Source organism: Coffea arabica, chromosome 1e (genome assembly GCF_036785885.1).
Source record: "Coffea arabica cultivar ET-39 chromosome 1e, Coffea Arabica ET-39 HiFi, whole genome shotgun sequence".
NCBI lineage: Eukaryota > Viridiplantae > Streptophyta > Magnoliopsida > Gentianales > Rubiaceae > Coffea > Coffea arabica.
The window spans coordinates 32,497,896-32,517,785 of record NC_092311.1 but is presented as its reverse complement, the minus strand read 5'-3'; the positions used below and the strand labels follow the sequence as shown (position 1 = coordinate 32,517,785).

Here is a 19,890-nt window from a genome sequence, read left to right as displayed (position 1 = left end):
TAACGGCGGTAGGATGAAAACACGCACGTTAGTGAGATAGACTCGATGCTAACGGCGGTAGGATGAAACACACACGTTAGTGAGATAGACTCGATGCTAACTGCGGTTGAAATAAAACACGCACGTTAGTGAGATAGACTCGATGCTAACGGCGGCTGAAGTAAAACATGCACGTTAGTGAGATAGACTCGATGCTAACGGCGGTTGAAGTAAAACACGCACGTTAGTGAGATAGACTCGATGCTAACTGCGGTTGAAGTAAAACACGCACGTTAGTGAGATAGACTCGATGCTAACTGCGGTTGAAGTAAAACCAATCCCAGCATGACTTTTGTGAAGTTGGCGGCACAAAATCCAGGCCCAACGTGATAAAGTGAGGTTGGCGGCACGAAACTCAGGCCCAACGTGATTTTTGATTTTTGATTTTTCTTTTTCTTTTTCGAGAGAATTTTTTCAAAAATAATTTGCCCCAGTGTCGGACCATTTTTCCCTCATTCTTCTCTTTCTTCGGCATCGGCCTTCCACAACTCAGAAGCTTTTCGTCGACTTCAACTGTGAATACCTGCACAGGGGCTTACATGCACTTAACTTTTCATGAAAAGGGCAGCGTGATTGATTTGAAAGTCTTGCTTGACCCTTTGATGAATTCCTCAAACAAGCTATAAAAAATTTGCCCCAGTGTGGGCTTGTTTTGCGAAATCTTGCTAATAAAAATTTTGCCCCAGTATGGGCCCATTTGATTACAAAAATTGGTTTGGATGCCTTCCATTTATTTGAACAAGGTAAGAAACTGAACGTCTTGCTTAAAACCACAAAGAAAATTTCATGATGAATTTCTCAAAATAATGCCAAATTACAAAAGATTTTTTCTCACTTTAGCATCGAGGCTTTAGGTAATGAATCACAATTCCCTGTCGGCTCTCTTTCAGGACTAATCAAGTGACTTTATTTCTGATTTGGGGGTGGCTAAGGAAAATGAGAAGTCAAGATTTGTTTTGTTCTTGTGCCCAAAATTTGTATGTAATCCATTCAACACCACATCTCAGTGAAAGCAAAGAGTTTGTTACCCTTATTTCTTAAGAAAACTTAGTCAACGTATAAGCTTTAAACCTGCAAAATTTTGGGTAGAAGCGATAGCTAAACAATGTGAAAACTGGTTATACCCTTATGATCATGAGTGATCGATGGATTTTTATGAGCATAATCCTCACTTTGGGTTGTCATGAAGGAATAAGTCAACGATGGACTTTATTAGCTTGTAATGTGGCTTGAAGACGATAGTTAAAGAAATAATTTTCAAAGGACATTGCACCGAAGATCGCATTTTTCAACATCGCCCTCATCTGGACTCCAGATTCTTGGACTTGGTTTGACTTTTTATTATCACTTAACAGGGTCTTTCAGCATCAAATCATTTTACATCTTTCTTTGCATTCATTTCGCTCATTTTTCCTTTTTCTTCTTTTTTTCAGAAATACCCTCTCGGGGTTTCACATGAAGAGCAGTGTCAACCTCACACCTAATCAATCCAGAATACAACTAAAATTTTCCGGCATCAGAAATTTTCTTGACAGAGCCATTGCAAAGAACAGAAGTCAGGGCTTTCGGCTTTTGTAATGGGGTCAGGTGGGGTGCTTAGAAAAGTTAAGGCTTGAAAACGGATTTCAAAAGTGGTTTGAAGAATCTGAGATCGCATTGTTGCGCCAAACCCTATTTTAGGGTAAAATCAGAATTTGCCTCAGTTTTTGCTCAATTGAGGCTTTTCACTTTCATTTCCTTTTTCCCTTTGACTTTTCGGCCTTTTTGCCATTCTTTGAAACTTTCACAAAATTGCCCCAGTTTATTTTTGAACTGAGGTTCTCTTCTCTCTTTTGCTTTTGATTTTGTTGCTTTTCACTTTTCACCTTTTGAAACTTTCTTTTCAACTCAAACTCGCCCCCAGTGTGGGGTTTACGATTCTCAGGGGTTGCCAAACGAAGATTTTATTCTGAAAGCTCAAAAGGGATAACTAGGGATAGAATGTTTGATTGGAAAAGAAGAGGGACTGACTTGTATTCCGTTCCTTACAATGACTCTGAAAGGAAACTTTCATTAATGGGAAATTTTTGGCATTTTTGCTTTTCTCTTTTCTCTTTTTTTCAAAATTTCCCAATCTCCTTCCCCAATGTGGGGTGCGATCATATGTGCACTCGAAAAGAGCCACCAATTTTGCTCAAATAGGGATGCAAGGGATAAACAGTGTTTAGGATTGTAGAAGCGATGGCCAAAGTATCATTCTTACACTTCATGACAACCAGAGTAACGAAATGCTCATTGACAATCCATTCCCTTTTGAAAGTTTTCCAATGTAGGGTAGAGATCATTAAGGCGTTTATTTGGAAGGAAATTATTCTTCTATAGGCTCAAATGGGAGAGCAAATGATAAAAATCTGTATAGGTAGTGAAACGAATGCTTGAAGTATCATTCCAAATTTTCAAACAAATAAGAATAATGCACATTTTTGCTTTCACTTAGATGTGATTGAATCGGATTAGACACGGCGGACATTTTCAAGCAAAAGTTGCCCCAATTTACAATTTATCAATCAATGTGACTGATTTTATTTTGGGGTTAAGTGAAAAAGAAAGGTATCTCATTGGGCCTTTTGAGTGACTGTTCACCTTTTTCTTTCTTTGAGCACTTTTATTGTATAACTCGAATCACCAACCAAGTGTACGTAAGGATTTTAGAAAGCATACACTTGCGAATTTCCAGGCTGGAGGTTGAGGAAAACTCAATTTGGTCTTATTTCTCAAAATTCATCATAAAATCTCCTATGAATAAAAATAAAGAATGAAATGTACACGAGTATTATACAAAACAAATAATTGGCTGAACAAAAGCTTCATTATTGCTAGTGTTTGAGCAATACATACGAGAAAAATTCTACAAAATTCCTTTGCATATGTATACACATTTTCTCTCTTAATGTCCCCTTTTTCAATGAAATCCCTTAGATGCTTTGCACGAGCGCTTTCAAATGGATCCAGTAATACTGGTAATCTTCAAGCTTTATTAGATCAAAATTATCATCAGATATAGAAAGATATTTTCACCTTATTGAAATAATTTTATGAATGCAGGGGGAAGGGGGGAAACAAAAGAAAAAATACCCAGAGTTAGTAATCAAAACCATAAAATCGGTATGCATGTCCTATGGGGGAGCCCTTTTTTGTGCCAAGGGTAGGCCTAGCATGAAAATGCAATCCTCCAGAGCAGGCACTATACAATACCTGATGGATCCAATCAGCTTATGGAGTGAAAAATAATTTTGAAAAAATTTGGCCCATTGGAATGAGAATAGACGTTTGTCAAAATGAGGACTTCGTCCGAAGGGATTGATCACTTTTGATCAGTACAAGAACTTGCAAAAACGCACGGGTTTTACCTTGACGAACTTTCTATCGAAGAGATTGGAATTCGTTTTGACAACTTTTCTCAGTGAAGCACGGGTCAAAGCTCCAACTGATCAAATGGGTGGATGCAATGGATGTTTTTCTCAAAATCGATTAGGTTTTCCATTTTGAAATTCGACATGGAAACCCTAATTGGTCAAATGAAATTGACAATTTATTAAAAATCGATCGGATTACCCTAAAAGGGAAACAGGTGAAATGAACGAAATTTAATTTATCCAAAATTAATCAGATCACCCTAAAAGGGTAAATTGATCAAATAGATTGAGCGAAACTTAATCTATTCAAAATCGGTTCGGTCGCCTTAAAAATGGGTAAATTGGCCAAATGAATTGGATGATTTATTCAAATTCGACCAGGTGACCCTAAAAAGGGTAAATTGGTCAAATGAATTGACGATTTATTCAAAAATCGACCAGGTGACCCTAAAAAGGGTGAATTGGTCAAATGAATTGATGACTAAAATGAAATTGAATTAGTGACTGATTCAAAAATCGGTCGAATGACCCTAAAAAGGGTAAATTGGTCAAATGATGGTTTATTCAAAATTGATTATGAATTGACAAAATAGATCGATTGAATCGGCCGGCCATTGGTGGTTTCAAAACATTAGTCTATGAGCCTTCTAAAATCACGATTTGGCCTCAATTTATCGTCTCAACAATGAGGAATCATTTGTGAATTTTCTTCGAGTTAATGTCCTTTTACGCAAGGGAATTTTACCAATTTTGAGAAAATGGCCAAAAAGTGATTATTTAGATGTTCATATTCCAAAAATTGCTTCATGAAAATGATCGGATCTTTACCTTACCTTGTGCACTACCCCTTCGGATGGTACGAGAAAGGTAAACGTGCAAGTCTCATTTGGATTATACATCCGAGACATAGGGTGGTTTATTCCTAATACGGGATTCCCTATGTGGCATTCCCTTTCTATGGTTAATGCATGATGCCATTTATTAAAGCGATGTAAATATGTGACAAATACGGCCTAAAGGACATAAATAATACATCGGGGGGAAAAATGTCTAAAATGAAATGTACTTATTGAAAATTTAATGTAATGACTGAAATTTAAACGTGTGAGTTAACCAGTAGGTGAGTCTCTAAAAGAGTGCCAAAGAGGCCTCTTATTGCTAAGGCACATGAATGCAAACCAAGGAAACAATGAAATGGTTAGTGCAGTTGATAGTACACATAACACATTGGGAGAAATTAAGAAAAGAAATACAATAAAGCAAGTAAAAGGGGTGGAACCCCTTCCCTCGTGCCTAATGTGCTTAAAAGGGTGAGGCTGACTCTAGCCTAGGAAAATGCTAACATGGATGCATGAGGCTGGGGCTCACTAATGCCTAGACTCGATAAAGCTTCGGCTCCCAAGCCTTCAGACCTAAAGGCGAAGGGTCATCACTCCCAGGGCCCTCGGTCGGTGGCTCGAGTGATCCCTTAGGTAGCGCTATGGGCGCAGAGCACACCAGCCGCCTACCCAAGGCAATCGATCCTAATCCTACAAGGCGGTGTGGGATGGCGCCCACGAAAAATAAAATAAAATGGGATAAAAACAAGTAAACGTGCACGTATGAAGTGTTCCCCTATTTTGAGGGAAGGGGTGAGAACCACGCGAGGCTCTAAAGGTGACACACCCCCCCCAAATGCAATGCAAGCGCGAGATAATGAAGTAAACAACATCCAATCAATCACACATACGTGAGTGAGGGAAAAGTTTGATACGCGCGCGAGGCGAAAAAAGTCCTAAAATAAAAATGCAACCCTAATATCCAAATGCAATGCATAAAAAGGGTAGAAAAAGGAAACGAATGGCCAAGTCAAATGCTCGGACCCACTTAGGAAGTCCCCAGTGGAGTCGCCAACTGTCGCGCCCCACTTTTTGAATGTGTGAATGTGAATGTGAATGTGTGGTGTGTAATGTGTGAACGGGTGCGGAATGAAAAGTAAAAGGCCATGGGACTTAGAATGCGACGATTTGGCCAAGTGAAGTTCAAAAGGGTTTTTTGTATCAAAAAATGGAGTCGCCACTTGGTATAGAGTTAGGGTGTACCAAGTCACCCAAAAATGATTTTTGTTTTTGAATAAAAAAGTAAATAAACCCTTTTTGAGAACTTTTGGGTCTGCGTAACCAAAAGAGGGATCGGGGGTCACATTTGACGAAGGGGAAGGCAAGGATAAAAATCCAAGGCACCCCTTCGACCTAGCCAAGGCTAGTTGCGTGACTTAAACCAATTTTTCCTAATTTTTCTACCCAAGGTATGTATCGCATATTGGATATGTCTATATGAATGCAAAACCCTAGACCTAGGGGGTATTGGGGAAATTTCTCTTCAAAGGTCGAGTGGTGCCAATCACATTAATTGTGAAGCCCAATAATGATCCTTTTGGAGAGGTCACACCTAAACCTAAATGACGTGAAAAATGAGTGGAATGCGTGCCATGTGAAAGTGTGAGTTTGTGAAAAAATGATAAAAGTAATAAGGTAAGAGTGAAGGTGTGCAAATGTAGATGAAAGTACTCGTGTGCGAGTGAAGATAAAAATGTTCATGTGCAAGTGAAGATAAAAAAGTGTTCGTGTGCAAGCGAAAAAAACATGTTCGTGTGCAAGTGAAGATAAAAAAGTGTTCGTGTGCAAGTGAAAGTGATAAAAAGGTGCATGTGTGCAAATGAGACAAAGGGAAAGTGTAATGATAGGGTGGATTGAGAATGCATGAGCCTAGGGAATTCATGCATATTGGGTACGGGGAGACCTAAATTGTGACTTGATTTTCCCTTTGATTAGAAGGCGAAACTAGCGTGCTAAGGCTATCGAGTAGCCACACTCGCTCGTTTCCCTTATCTGAAGGGGACACTCAAGCAAAATGAACCCTATAGCTAGTATGGGATGCAAAACCTAAAATGAGGGGAAAGGGGTTCGAGGATCATGCCAAATGATAAATCTAAAGGAAATGCGTGATATGTGGTGAACAAGCAAATAATGCATTAATGAAAAACAAAGGGAAAATCCTATTGGGTCTAGCGTTGGACTAGCCCATCTATGAATTCCGACTAGCGTTGGACTAGCGGAAACGTACATTCATCCATTCCATTCATTCATGGCTATGAAAGCAAGTAGACATGTCAAAACACTCGTAAACACGTAACACGTAACACTTAGCATGCTCGACTAGATGCAAGAGCCTAATAAAGCAATTAAACATGTAGCAACAAAAACAAGCAACCAAGGGGAAGGGGAAGTGGACCAGATGCTCTCCGAGCCCTACCTATTACAAGCCAAGAGGTGTACACATACCCCATAATAAAACTTAAATAAAAGAAGGGGAAGGGGTAAATGGACCAAATTGCTTCTCGAGCCCTATCTATTACAAGCCAAGAGGTGTACACATACCCCATAACGAATAACTTAAACAAAAGCGAAAAGTAAATGAACTAATTGAAAGAAATTTAGATAAGGCAAGGAAAGCGAAGTAGACATGCATATCCACATAGCACATAGGAGCACATAAGGTCAAATGAAGTGCAAATAAAAGGGTAGAGTGTACCTCCCTTGAAATTGGGCCTCAATGAAGTGAAATCACTTATTTATCCTCCAAAATAAAAGAAATGGTCAAGGTACCAATTTATTTGGAAAAAATAAAGGAAATAAGCAATCACAAGCTCGCTTGGTCATAAAAACCCCAAGGTCATGAATTAAGTGCAATTGAAACAAAGCATGTAGTCAATTGAAGCTAACAAGCAACGAAATTGTAAAATTAAAAGCTATCAAGGACCAAATTGAGAGAATGATGCAATTGATTGGGCCATAATAGAACAAGGGGAGACTTGGGGGGTTGGAATGCAATTTTTAGAGAATTGTTTCATGCAAAACTCATGCAAGCTACGTGAGAAAAACAAGAAGGCTCAAGCATCTGCTGGGTTTCTCAAATGCAATTTTCCATCCATCCTAACACAAGTAATGGCTTCAATCAACTAAACCAGGGATCAAAATGAAAAGATAACCACACAATTCTTCCACTTTGACCCACCCAACTCTCATGTTTCAATGTAAAAAACATGCCAGAACCTGGAAAATGTTCCGCAATTGCTTGCTGCAACCTTGCAGCTCATCTTAACGCAAAAGACAGATTGCAAACTAACCCAGCTCATCTTCCAACATCATTAACCAAAGGTAGCTGAGCACTCCCTTCATCCCATCCGATAGAATCCAATCAATGGGAACAAGAAACATGCACTCACACAAGAAAAATGCAGCAAGGATTTCTGCCATAGAGACTCTCGACAATCAAAAGAAAAAGAAAAGCCTGTTCATACTTCACTTTACTACAAAAACGCAGGCTGCCAGCATTGCTGTAACATTCTTTAGTTGCTCAGATTGGTGCTAATACCTTTAACTAGAAACAATGGAAAGAAAAACCAAATAACCCAAAACATGCCATGACCTGTTTATACATGTAAATCTGGGACAAAGGGGAGTGGGATGGTTCAAAAAAAATCTTGGGACATGATAATGCAGCAAGACCAAGAAACAGGTTCACCCAAAGTTAAGCGATAGCGCAAGCCGAAATGAACACCTTCGAGAAAAGCACGCAGAGGTTCCACCATGATAATCCGGATTCATTCAACAAGATTTTCAACCATTTTATTATCAAACGTCAAATGTGATGAATTAAACTCCTAGCAAACAAACCAAACAAACCTGATACAAGCTATAGACAACCCAAAGAAAAAGAAAAAAAACTGCTGTGACCAACCGAGACCTCCAAACTTGTTGCAACAGCCTCTGTTTAAGATAACGGGCCTAGGGACAAAGGCAGGAGGAAAATAAAACAGGCCCTTGAACTAAGGTATGCAACAAACATGATCTGTCAACGCGCTCACTTTGAAAAACAAAAACTTCTGTAGCTTTCTTATGCAAACCAAATATGATTATGCGCAGTGCTAGGAATGAAACTTATGGGTTTGACAGATTGCCGGGTAAACAAAAATGAAAGCGAAAGTAAATCAGCAAGACCGACCGCATGCGAACTATATAAAATGAAGCAGAAAACCAGCGGAGGGCCAAATGAATACAACAAAAAAACAAACCACACAGAAACCTGGCCATAAGCAAAAATCACGGAAGACATGTTTCAAGAACTTGAAAAGAGCTGAAACTTAAAGAGAGGACTTACAGTGCTCTGAGTTTCTGAAGCTGAACCGAATCTGGATGGTGGCGGCACTGGTGGTGTTCGACGGATGTCGGTAGTGGGAGCAAAGCGCCGTTGACCAGACTGAAAGCTCCAGAAGCGGAGCTTGCCATCCCACAGCTGCAGTCGACTGAAATGCTCTTGCAGACAAAGGCGATGGACTCCAGCTTTGCGTCACCAGTCTCTCCGATGCTCTTCTCCTCTCGGTTCTCTCTCAGACCTCAGCCCGCAGGTTTCTTTTCTTGAGCCGCCAATCCCCAAATTTTCTCTCGGCTCTTTTCTTTTGCCTTTGCTGTTTTCTGTCTTCCCCCCGACCCTCTCTCTCTCTTCGTGGATTTTCTCCCGTCGCTCCTCCCTCCGTCAGCTCTCGCTTTTCCCTTTTCCGTTAGCCCTCTATCCTCTCTTGCTCCAGCTTCAGCTTCCTCTGGTTTTCTCTCGTTTTTCCCCAGTCTCGGCTGTCACCTCTCTCTCGTACGTCCTCTTTTTGTTTTTGTTTTTGCTTCCTCCGTTCCCCCCCTCCTCTCAATTTTTCTGGTTTCTCTTTTCAGCCCACCGAAGCCTCAGCTCTCATTTGGTTTTCTGCCCAAACCCCGTCGTCCAAAGCCTCCTCTCATTTCAGATTTTTTAGCCATCACCCGTCTTCCTTGTTTTGTTTTCTCAGCTGACAGATGATTCCCCAGCTTTCTCCCACAAAAACCCTTCCTACCCCTCTCGGATTTTTAGTTTTGGCCGTCAAACCTTTCTCTCCCAAAAACCCTCCCTCTGGTTTCTGTTTTCTTTTGTTCTTCCGTCCAGATTTTGCAGCCGTCGATCCTTACCTCCTTTGCGGCTGCTCCCTCCTTTTCTATTTATATGAAGCCCCCCTCCCCTAACCTACAGTCCTTTCGTACCTATTTGCAGCCAAGGCCCCCAGTCCCTTCCTTGCAAATCCTTCCCTGCAAGCTGCATTTTGACGCAGCTTGCATGCCGCTACTATATATATATATATATATTTTTTAAACTTAATAAATACATAATATAAATAATAATAATAATAACAAAATGACAAAAACCATGTAATAATGATAAGAATGAAAACAAATAAAAAAAAACAAACTAAATAAATAAAAACAACAAAAATGTCCATTTTTCAATTTTTCTTCATTTTTCCTTCTTTTTTTTTCTCTTTTTTCAAAATAACTTAATAAAAATAACTAAAGTGCAAAAAGGTTGAATGTAAAGAAATAAACATATTTTTGTGAACAAATTTCTCTTTTTTTCTTTCTTTTCCATTGTTTTTTCCAAGAAAACTAAAAACCTATTTTTTGAATGTTTTTGCTTTTTCTCTCTAGCAACTCCAAGCTAACTTAAAATTTAAAAACAAACAAGAATAAATGACAAATGAAATAGATCAACTAAAAGGGCCAAAATGAATAAAACTAAAATAACATAACAACTAATAGTGCCAAACACACAATAACGAACTAAAATGCAAGCAATCTAAAATGAAAATCATGAAATAGATGCTACATAAAATTATTCAAAATTTGGTGTCTACACCACGATTTGAGGACAAATCTTTTTCAAGAGGAGGGGAATGATGCGAAATATGGGCCACTTATGGGCCATGTTTTGAGCTGCAAGAGGTTGAATATTTTAGTAATAGTTTAGTAGTTTATTTTCCAGATTTCTATTTTATTTGGTAGGAATAAGTTCGGTCCAAGACCTCATGTTGAGTTGGATCCGATTTATAGAGTCTAGGCTCACTATTACTTAAGTTGGTGAATTAGCTTTTATTGGGTTATGCTGGGCCAGCTTTATAAGCTGACCATTAGTTAGCCTTAATTGTGATTGTGATTGGTGAGCCATTAGTTAGTTCCTTTTCCTTACTAGATTAGGTTTTCTACTTGTAGCCTATATAAGGCACCACATTACATCAATAGGGGGAGACACTTTTATCATAAAAACTGAGTGTGAGAATTTTCTCCATAGCTTTCGAGCAACCCTTGAACAACTTAGAGTTTTACTCTAGTGTTCTTGTTTGGCTTATCAATTCAAGAACCACACTTGAATTGTGGCGCCTTCTACACTTGCCTGAGGTTCACTAATTCGTTTGATTACGGGTTGAGATAGTATCAACAAGTTCGTAGTCACGGGGATTAGAGGGGTCGTAGGGTTTCCGCTGCCACCGTTTCTTGCATCCGACGTCAAATCCAACAACCGATCTTGGGTCGCGAATCTTCTCACCAACGAGATTCGTATCATATACCTTCCCGAGCGATCCCCGCGTCGGCCCCTGCTAAAGAAAACAAATGGAATGGGATAAGTTATATGCTTAGTACGTAATCGGGGTAAAAGCGTAAAATCATATCCAAATATATATGTAAACCAAGATATTTCACATCAAAAATAGAATTGTAACATCACAATAGTAGGATACAAGTTCCCCGAGTTTGAACACCTGTTGACACTTCGTCAACCAAAATACTCATGGTTTGTAGAGTCCACTTACTTTCCCCGTTCACCTTATCAACCTCCGCTGGCCAGTCATCAGCACACAGTAGCTCGAGTAAAAGTAAAATCACTTTGCTTTAACAAAGAACAAAATCCTAAAATTAGCAAAGAACTGACTTCGACCAAGCCCCGTCCGACTCGAATAGTCCGTCTACCCTTGGAACCGGGTTGGAACCAAGCCATGAGATATCCAATCTCTCAACAAAGGACGTCTCTCAACAAAGTACTCATCAAAATACTCAAGTCATGTAATCACCCCAACAGCACACAGCACAAGGGGTGATACTCAACACAAGGCATGTATTCTTACATATTAAATCAAGAACAGAGAATGGGTTTAGGCCAAGTGAGATAAATTACACCCTCGCCTAAGTACCCATTTAACATATACAAATTATTTTGACAATTTATTACATAAACAAACCCAATTACTCACCCAAAATAACTAGCACGTAAATCAAGACAATTTATACGGGTTAACCGACTCCGTCCGGATCGTCACTGCCTGTGATAAAAGATTATACTTGATTATTAGTCAAACAACTATCATAATAGAAATAAGGACTAAAATGGTCAACACGGCAAAAAATGCATGCGCGCGCGGGGAAATGAAAACGGTGCGCGCGACGAAAAATGGTATGAAAACGGGTTGCACGGTTTCGACCATAACTGGAGTTGTGGTTATTGGATCAAGGTGTACTAGGTAGCGTTTCGAAACTAAGACAAAGGGTTACAACATTTATGAAGAAAAGTCAACCCAGTTCACAGTTGATCCCGGTCGAATTTGTAGATTACAGAACCAGAATTTCATTGTCAGTCTGGTAGTCAGTACTGGATTCAAATGGCAATAACTCAGGCTACAAAAGTCCAATTGAGGCGTTTTCAGATGCGTTGGAAAGCTGAAACATAAAACTAAAATTTTTGTGTTATTGACCAAATGCTGATTTGATACAGATCAAAGTGAAAAATGAAGCCAAATTTGAAGGAATCAAGTTGCCCCAAAATTTGGACAGCATTTCCCCTTAAATTCCTTTACTTTCCATCCTACAATCCATCACCAATCTCAACTCAAATCAACCACAATTGCACACACAAACATAAGTTATAAAACACACCTAACTAGGGCCACAATACCCTTCAATTTGAGCCACTTGATAGCTCCAAAACCAACCACAATAAAGCCCCGAATTGAAACCCTAAAACTGAAATTTTGCCACACAAGATGGAATTTTTCGTAAGCAACCAAAACTAGCATATAAAAGCTTCATTTTACACATAACAAAACTATCATTCCATGGCAATTGCTCAAGCATCAATTAAGACCAGAAAATTCACCAAAAATCTGAAATTTCCCAAGTCACCACTTTCTCCATGAAAGTTTCCCATAAAACTACAAAACTCACAACTCTAAACCACTAATTGACAATTAATTGAAGTAGAGGGAAGATTCTAGCCAAGATTACCTTATTCTTCCAAGAAAGATAGAAGCTTGGTGCTTTCCCTTCCAAAATCACTTTACCAACACCTTGGAATCTCCTTAGTGAGCAACTTTTATAGAGTAGTTTGCAATTTGGTTGGTTGAAACACAAGATTGAAGTAAGAAATTGAAGATACAAGATGAAGTCTTCTCTCTAAGTTTTGGCCAAGAAGGGGTGAAAAGTGAGGAAAGCTTGGTCAAAATTGGTGTTTAGTAAAGGTAAGAAAGGTTAGTCAAAGTCCAATTTCAAATGGTACCGCGACATGTGGCGCCTTTAAGGTTTAATCCTATCCTCTTGTTTCCCAATGGTTAATCTATCTACCTAACCTCTAATTATTTCCTAGCACATTGTAAAATAATCCCATTATACAAAACTTAACCTAGTCGTCAAAGCTTATCGCACTTAAAGCACTAGCGGGTCCCACGTACATTATACACTACTAATGTCACATGAACTAACTTATACCGGAAAATGTTTTGAAAACTTAATTCCCTTATAAAAATAGCTAGAAAATTAATATAATAAAGGAAAGTATAGAAAATGTATGAATGGAATTAAAATAATGGCTAGAAAATAAGAAAATTTTCGGGTTCTCACAAATCTTCTTTTCTAGTCGAAGGTCAACTTGAAGACTCGGTTCCAAACATCTGTGAGATCGAATTATTTTACTTATTTTCAAACATCAGTTGAATGGACCATGTTTAAAAAGTTGCACCTTTGACTAGAGCCTTATTGGTTATTGATTAATTTCTATTTATTTCTATTAGTTGTTTCATTAGTTAGTTAATTAGTTATTTTATACTCTCCAAAAAACCCCCATATTTCGGACTTTGGAAGAAACGAATTATCTCCAGTCCCTGTGGATTCAACCCTACTCATCACTATATACAAAATTTGTATTTTTCTCGTGTAAGTATTTATTATTGCATAGACTCGACAATTGTCAATTTTTGGCGCCGTTGTCGGGGACTGGTGCCCGATTAATTTGTTTCTTTTTTAGTTCAGATTTTTCACCTCAATATCAAACATGATATGATCCTATGATCAAGGATGGTGGGATGATTTTAATCTTAATTATGAACAAAGGCCAATAAGTTTTCAACAGCAAGAGTCTCAACAACCATCACCCATGTCAGGTATGTTTCTTGAAGAAATAATTGAATTACTAGCTACAAACACATATCATTTCAACAGCACACACAAAGGATAATTAAAAGGATGGAAGATGGAAGGCGTGAATTGACATCTACAATGAGCAAATTGATTTCTCTAATTTATGAAGAATTGTCCTCACAGACCAACGTCGACCTTAAAGAAGATGAGAGTGCAATTGTCTTGATAAATGACATGAAACTGCAAGAGTCTCAAGAAGAAGGATCTAAAGATTTAGTTGAAGCGGGAATTGAAGTGCAAGAAATGAAACCCCAATATCAAATTGTTCAAGTGAATAAATCCGATGAACAATCTCCAACTGCGGTGACATCTCCTCCATTCCTTAATCAATATTCTCCTTGTGACGGTCCCACCTCCTTCTAGGGCGTACCCTAAAAGTATGCGGATCGCTTGCCTGGCTTTCGCCAGGGCTCACTAATTTCACGTTAACTTCAGAGATAACATTTTGATAACTTCCATTAATCTTATATTAATTTCAGAGATAACATTTTTATAAACCCAAAACCAAGCATTCACATCTTTTTACAATACCTGGATCAATACAAAAACTTCTACCTTAATAAGATACTATTCACAATGCAAAAGTCTTCACGTTAACTCCCTAAGTTCCCTTGTTCGATCCCTGACCTCTAATTCCTGTAAGAAAAACAAACTAAATGGTTGAGTTAAAGCTCAGTGAGGCTTGCCGAGTAAGTAACAGTTATCAAACACTTAAATCAAGACAATTAAACAAGTAGTGCAACTTTTCACTGTACAATCATTTTCGAAAGGATACGAACTCCTCCTGGAAGCCATTTTAATAACAATGTACAATCATTTTAGTGTCATGAGACATTCATCTTGATATCATTGCCAGCACCACCAATTCGTCACCTTATATCCTCCAAAAACGGTAAACAATCCCCTACATTCAATAATCGGTTCAGTAATCTCCCAACTCCAGGGTAATACTCGAGTATACCGAAACAGTTACCCAGAGCTTCCGTCCTATCCGACGAAACCCTTTTGCTGGCTCGAATAGTCCGTTGAACAAAGGGTTTTGGGGCTCAGTTCAGCCGATGCGGTAAAGTACACATACGACTTACAATCATGCACACTTACAGTAACATTTAGGGTCCGTTTGTTTCGGGTGAAAATGTTTTCCAGGAAAATATTTTCCTAATTTCCCGTGTTTGGTTGCACAAAAGTTACTGAAAACATTTTCCTATGTAAAATATTTTCACTCATCTTATGGAAAACAACTTCCCTTCCAAACTTACTGAAGTTGTTTTCCGAAATGCATGCATCCCGCTTGTAGTATGTTCCAAACTTACTGAAAACATCTTGTAGTATGTTCTTTTTTTTTTTTAGTGTAAACAGGAGGATTCGAACCCAAGACTTCTTCCTTACACTCCCTCCCCCGTACCACCCAACCCTTCCCCTAGTATATTCAAAATAAAAAAAAAACCTCATCCTGCTCATCCTATGCTAGTAATTAATTATGTATAATAGGGACATTCTTTTCTAGAAAAACTTTCAGCAGTGAGAGTGCAAGATATATGTCACAATAAGCATTGCATGTGATTGATATTTGATACTAAATGGCCAGCAATTTGTTTATTGCTTAAGGAGATATTTTTTATTCATATATACATTTCTCCAAGAATTTTTAAAGTTAAACAATGAGATAAATTTTCTTATTTTGCATGGGAAGAAGTATGTAGTTATAATGTGTAGAAAGTAAAGATAGAGATAAAAGTGAAAATATTTCAAAAGTTAAACAAACACCAGAAAAATGAAGTAAGAAAATATTTTCAATAAGCTAACCAAACACCTGAAAATGATGAAAGGGAAATGATTTTCATGGAAAATTACTTCGACGGAAAATATTTTCCCAAGAAAAACATTTTACTTCCAACCAAACAAACCCTTAATCAATTATCAACCTTCAAACTCAACTAAGCCTAGTACGATAAAGTACGCCCCAACTTAGAAGGCGAGGGACAATTGATATACACACCACAAGGAATCACTTGCAATATTCATAATAAGTACATTTATCACATAATTTCACTTAAGGAAACATAAATAATTAAGCACATAAATTCGGCAACACTCACCAAAGATTCAAATGAGCTACTCTCGAGTCTCGAGTTTGTTTCCTGGTTCAAGGCTACTTCTTGAGACAGGTTAATAATTTCAAAGTAAATACATAATTTGTAGATGATCATTTATTATTCTTACCTTATTATTTAAACTATTAAAATCAAGTTTGACCTTAAAATACTAATATAACATACTCAATATTTATTCTACATTTCATTTCGAGACTTATTGATTTTATCATTTTAAACCAAGAAATATATGTGTTTTCCAAGTTTTAGGATTAAACCATTATCCACTCAAGATTCTAAGATTAAAGTTCCAAAAATATCATAGATACTTAACTAACCATCATTTTAGTTAACCGCCCAAGTTTTAGCAATATACTTCATGGATTCTATTAATATTTCGTCTTTTACTTGACTGAATCAAATCAATCAACATATATTATCAGTGCCTAATCCTAACAACATGACAGTATATTCGATCTCCAACTAATGGTAAATCCCAGTTGGTACACATTCAAATGCAAGGCCGTACATATAGTACAGATTAGCACTAAATTTTTCAGAGTCTTGGTTGATAGATTTCAGCTGGATTCTCTCCATTTTCTGCCTCAGAGTCGTTGCCAGAATTTTCAGCAGGAGTCTTCCATTTGTTCACATCAGTTTTCTACTGGCTTTGGTCTTGCTTGTTGCAGTTTACGGTCTGCATGACATTCTACATTTACTACACAGGTTTAGGAGCTAAAGTTTGTAGAGGACAGCCAAAGTTTCTTTCTTTTCTCTTTCGGTTGCAGTCACTAAATTTCCAACAGAACCGTAGCCTATCAGTCAACATTTTCTTACATTTTTCCTCCTCAGTTTTTGGTCTCCATCACTCGTGTGGTAGATACTTAATTTGTTGCAGGTTATCCTTAGCTAGACAGGGTAGTTCTTGACCAAAACTCTCGAGGAAAACTAAATAAAATTACAAGTCTGCGCAAGCCTGCTACATTTGGTGCATAGCAGCCTGCACCAGTCTCTCATTTTTTTTTTAGCTCATGGTTTGAGATTACAATCTGGGGAAATAAAGTTAGCAAGTTTTCAACTCTCTCCCTCACTCTCTCGGTTGCAAACTGGAAACAAGGAGGAACCAGATTCCTTGAAGAACCTGCACTGACTCCTAATTCCTTCCCTTGACTGCAACCATAATTTTCCAGCAGTGGCAGCAGCTTATCATTTGACGTTTCTGCATAGTTTCCTTTTCAATTTATGTTCTAGCTAAGCATGCTAGGGATATCTATTCGGTTACAGGGTGTTCTTAACAAAACGTGAGACTAAGATTCGAGGACTACACAGATTCAGAACCTATTCTGTCCTTAGTTACGAAACCTGACGCATGATAGCATGCATCAGATTTTCTTACTTCATCTGTCCGACAGTTTCATTCTTTTCAAACAGATTCTTATTTTAGCTAAAAACTTATTTTGTTTGTTAAATTCACATGCAGCTCATGCATTCATCCAGTTACTGAATAGACAAGAAATTATTTCAGGTTCTTACCCCTTTTCTTCACTAAAGTCCAATAGCAACAGACTGTCCTAGCTTCCCGCTTCAGTTCCTCCAGGTCCTCGCTCCACTTCTCCCGTTTCCCTTGCAGTACTTTTCTTGCTTTTGTTTAGTTGGCAATGAAGCTGGCCAAGATTCCTCTCTTACTCGCACACTTAGTTCTACACTCACAGGATTGCCCAAGTGTATCAGCAGGTGGTTTTCCTGGTTTCCTCTCAGTTGTTAGGTTGGACAGAAAAGGTTTGAAGTTTTTGCTTCTCTACTCAGCTATCCTCTAAGTGTTATAACAATTGATTCCTCTTAGCCTTTCTTTCGGTCACCGCCCAGCTTATGAATCAACCCCCATTTGCTCCCCTAATTGCCGCGTGGACTTAGCAGCTTGTTGGCAGCTGCCTGCTCAAGCCACCGCTCCAAATTTTAACAGGTAGTTTGCTCTCTTTTGTTACTCGGTCACCGCTTGAATTTGGCAGGTTATTAGCTGAGAAAATTTTTCTTTGGTTTCGCTCAATCACCGCCCATACTAGACTCCTGTTTACTTTCTCAATTCCACCGCTTAAGTTTAGTAGTTTTGGTGGCCATTTTCAATTGATGGTCCTTCAGCCACGGCAAATAATGCACCTTACTTCCTTAGGCTGCATGGTAGTGTAACCAAAGTCTCCAGGTTGGTTTGGTCTTTCATTTTAGTTCATTTGTTTGCCATGAATCAGTACTTTTATTGTCTCACACATTAATTAAAAATTTCGTTTGTTCTAATTTGCATCTACCTTGAAAAATTTCCCTATATGAATCTCGTAGATTTTCACACCTTTGATTTTAAAGAAATTTAACTAGACGTGCAACTTATTCAACTATATAACATAGTCAAATGACACAAATTACATTATGCATATTATATATTTATTTGATTCATACAATTAATTTAAAATTTTTTCCACACCATTCTAGGATATTTCTAAATTCTCAATGTTATAGAATTTAATTTTAGACATTTAATTTGACCAGGTATTTGTTATATATAGTATTTCTAATAACATACAAAGCTTACACAAAATTTTCTCGAGTTCTCACACTCCTGACTCTTGTTCTTTAATTCCTGTTAGTGAGATTGATTTTATTATACCAGACGATTTTGAGTTTCATGACAGGAATAAATTAAGAGTTGCGATGGTAAAATATCTCGAACCAGTAAGTGCTCGTGATGGAGAAGTGAGTGAAGAATTAAGGTCATTACTTGTTTGTTTGGTGCCATCTACTAATCCATGGAAGACCGTACCTCCTGTGCTCAATGATTACTCTTTTTACGAGGGATATCAGGACTACATAGAAGATGAAGCACTGAAACGAACTACACGGTTTTATCTTCCGTGAATAAACATTGCAATGTCTAGTCAAAAACATTAAAGAAAGGCGCTTATTGGGAGGCAACCCAATCCATTTTTTTTGTGGGAACCCAAAAATTTTCACATTTTCTTAGCATTATTTTATTTCTTTGCCTACATTTTATACTTTCCTTGGAAATATTAAAATTTCTATGCATTTTTACAAGCAAGTACAGTTTTAAAATCATTTTTCCTAGTATGAGTTAGTGTACGTTAATTTGAAGTGCGTTATAGACGTGGGACCCGCTAGTGCGATATAATTTTGGTGACTAAGTGATTTTTGTGCTAAGTGTTATTATTATACAAGGTACTAGAGGATAATTAGAGGTTTGTATATGATGTAACAATTGGAAGCCAAAGGATTAGAGAAAACACTAGAAGGGCCAAGAGTTGCAAACCCATTGGAGGTTGGACTTTGACCTAATTTTCACCTTTACTAAAAACCAAATTTTGACCAAACATTTCTTCATTTTTCTTGCTTCTTGGCCGACTTTCTTGAGGGGAGAAACAAGAGAGAGCTCTTCAATTTCTTGCTTCCAAACTTGCTCAAATCTTGAGTTGTAGCCAACCAAAATTGAAACTACACCATACAAATGCGTACTAAAGAAGGTTGAAGGAGTTGGTGGAGTGATTGTGGAGGAAAGATACTAAGCTACCATTTTTTTTGAGTTTCCAAGGTATTTTGCCAAGAACCTCCTCTTTACTTCAATTAATTGCTAATTAGTGGTTTAAAGTTGTAGTTTTGGTAGTTTATGAGCATATTTCATAGTTGGAAGTAGTATTATGGAAATTTCAGTCTTAGGGTTTTTCACCTCCCCTGTTCTGATCGGTTTTGTTTGACTAGGTTAGAGGCTGAATTAGGCTTAGGACAAAACATGAAAGTTGTATAGAATGATATTTTATAGTTTCCTGTAAAATTTCAGCTCAATCGGAGCAACGTAACCTGTGAAAAGACCGAAATACCCTGACTGCCCTAGGTGAATCCAGTGATTAGTTTTGAATATTTTACCAATCTGATCGTGTCTTTTCACCTTGATACGTACTGAACTAGCATTTAGCCAAAACATGAAAATTGTAGTGCTAT

General features: G+C 37.9%; 1 long non-coding RNA gene across 2 annotated transcripts; it reads right to left on the bottom strand.

Moving 5' to 3' along the window:
• Nucleotides 1-10,561: 10,561 nt before the first annotated feature.
• On the bottom strand, nucleotides 10,562-17,786 carry LOC140009258 (uncharacterized). Of its 2 annotated transcripts, XR_011816662.1 has the most exons (4): nucleotides 17,422-17,741; nucleotides 14,351-14,431; nucleotides 11,581-11,649; nucleotides 10,562-10,929 (listed from the first exon to the last, which is right to left on the bottom strand). It is a non-coding gene; the product is annotated as an uncharacterized lncRNA (long non-coding RNA). The 2 variants fall into 2 exon arrangements; XR_011816654.1 differs by lacking the exons at nucleotides 10,562-10,929; nucleotides 11,581-11,649 and having other exon boundaries at nucleotides 14,239-14,431; nucleotides 17,422-17,786.
• Between the last annotated feature and the right edge of the window lie 2,104 nt (nucleotides 17,787-19,890).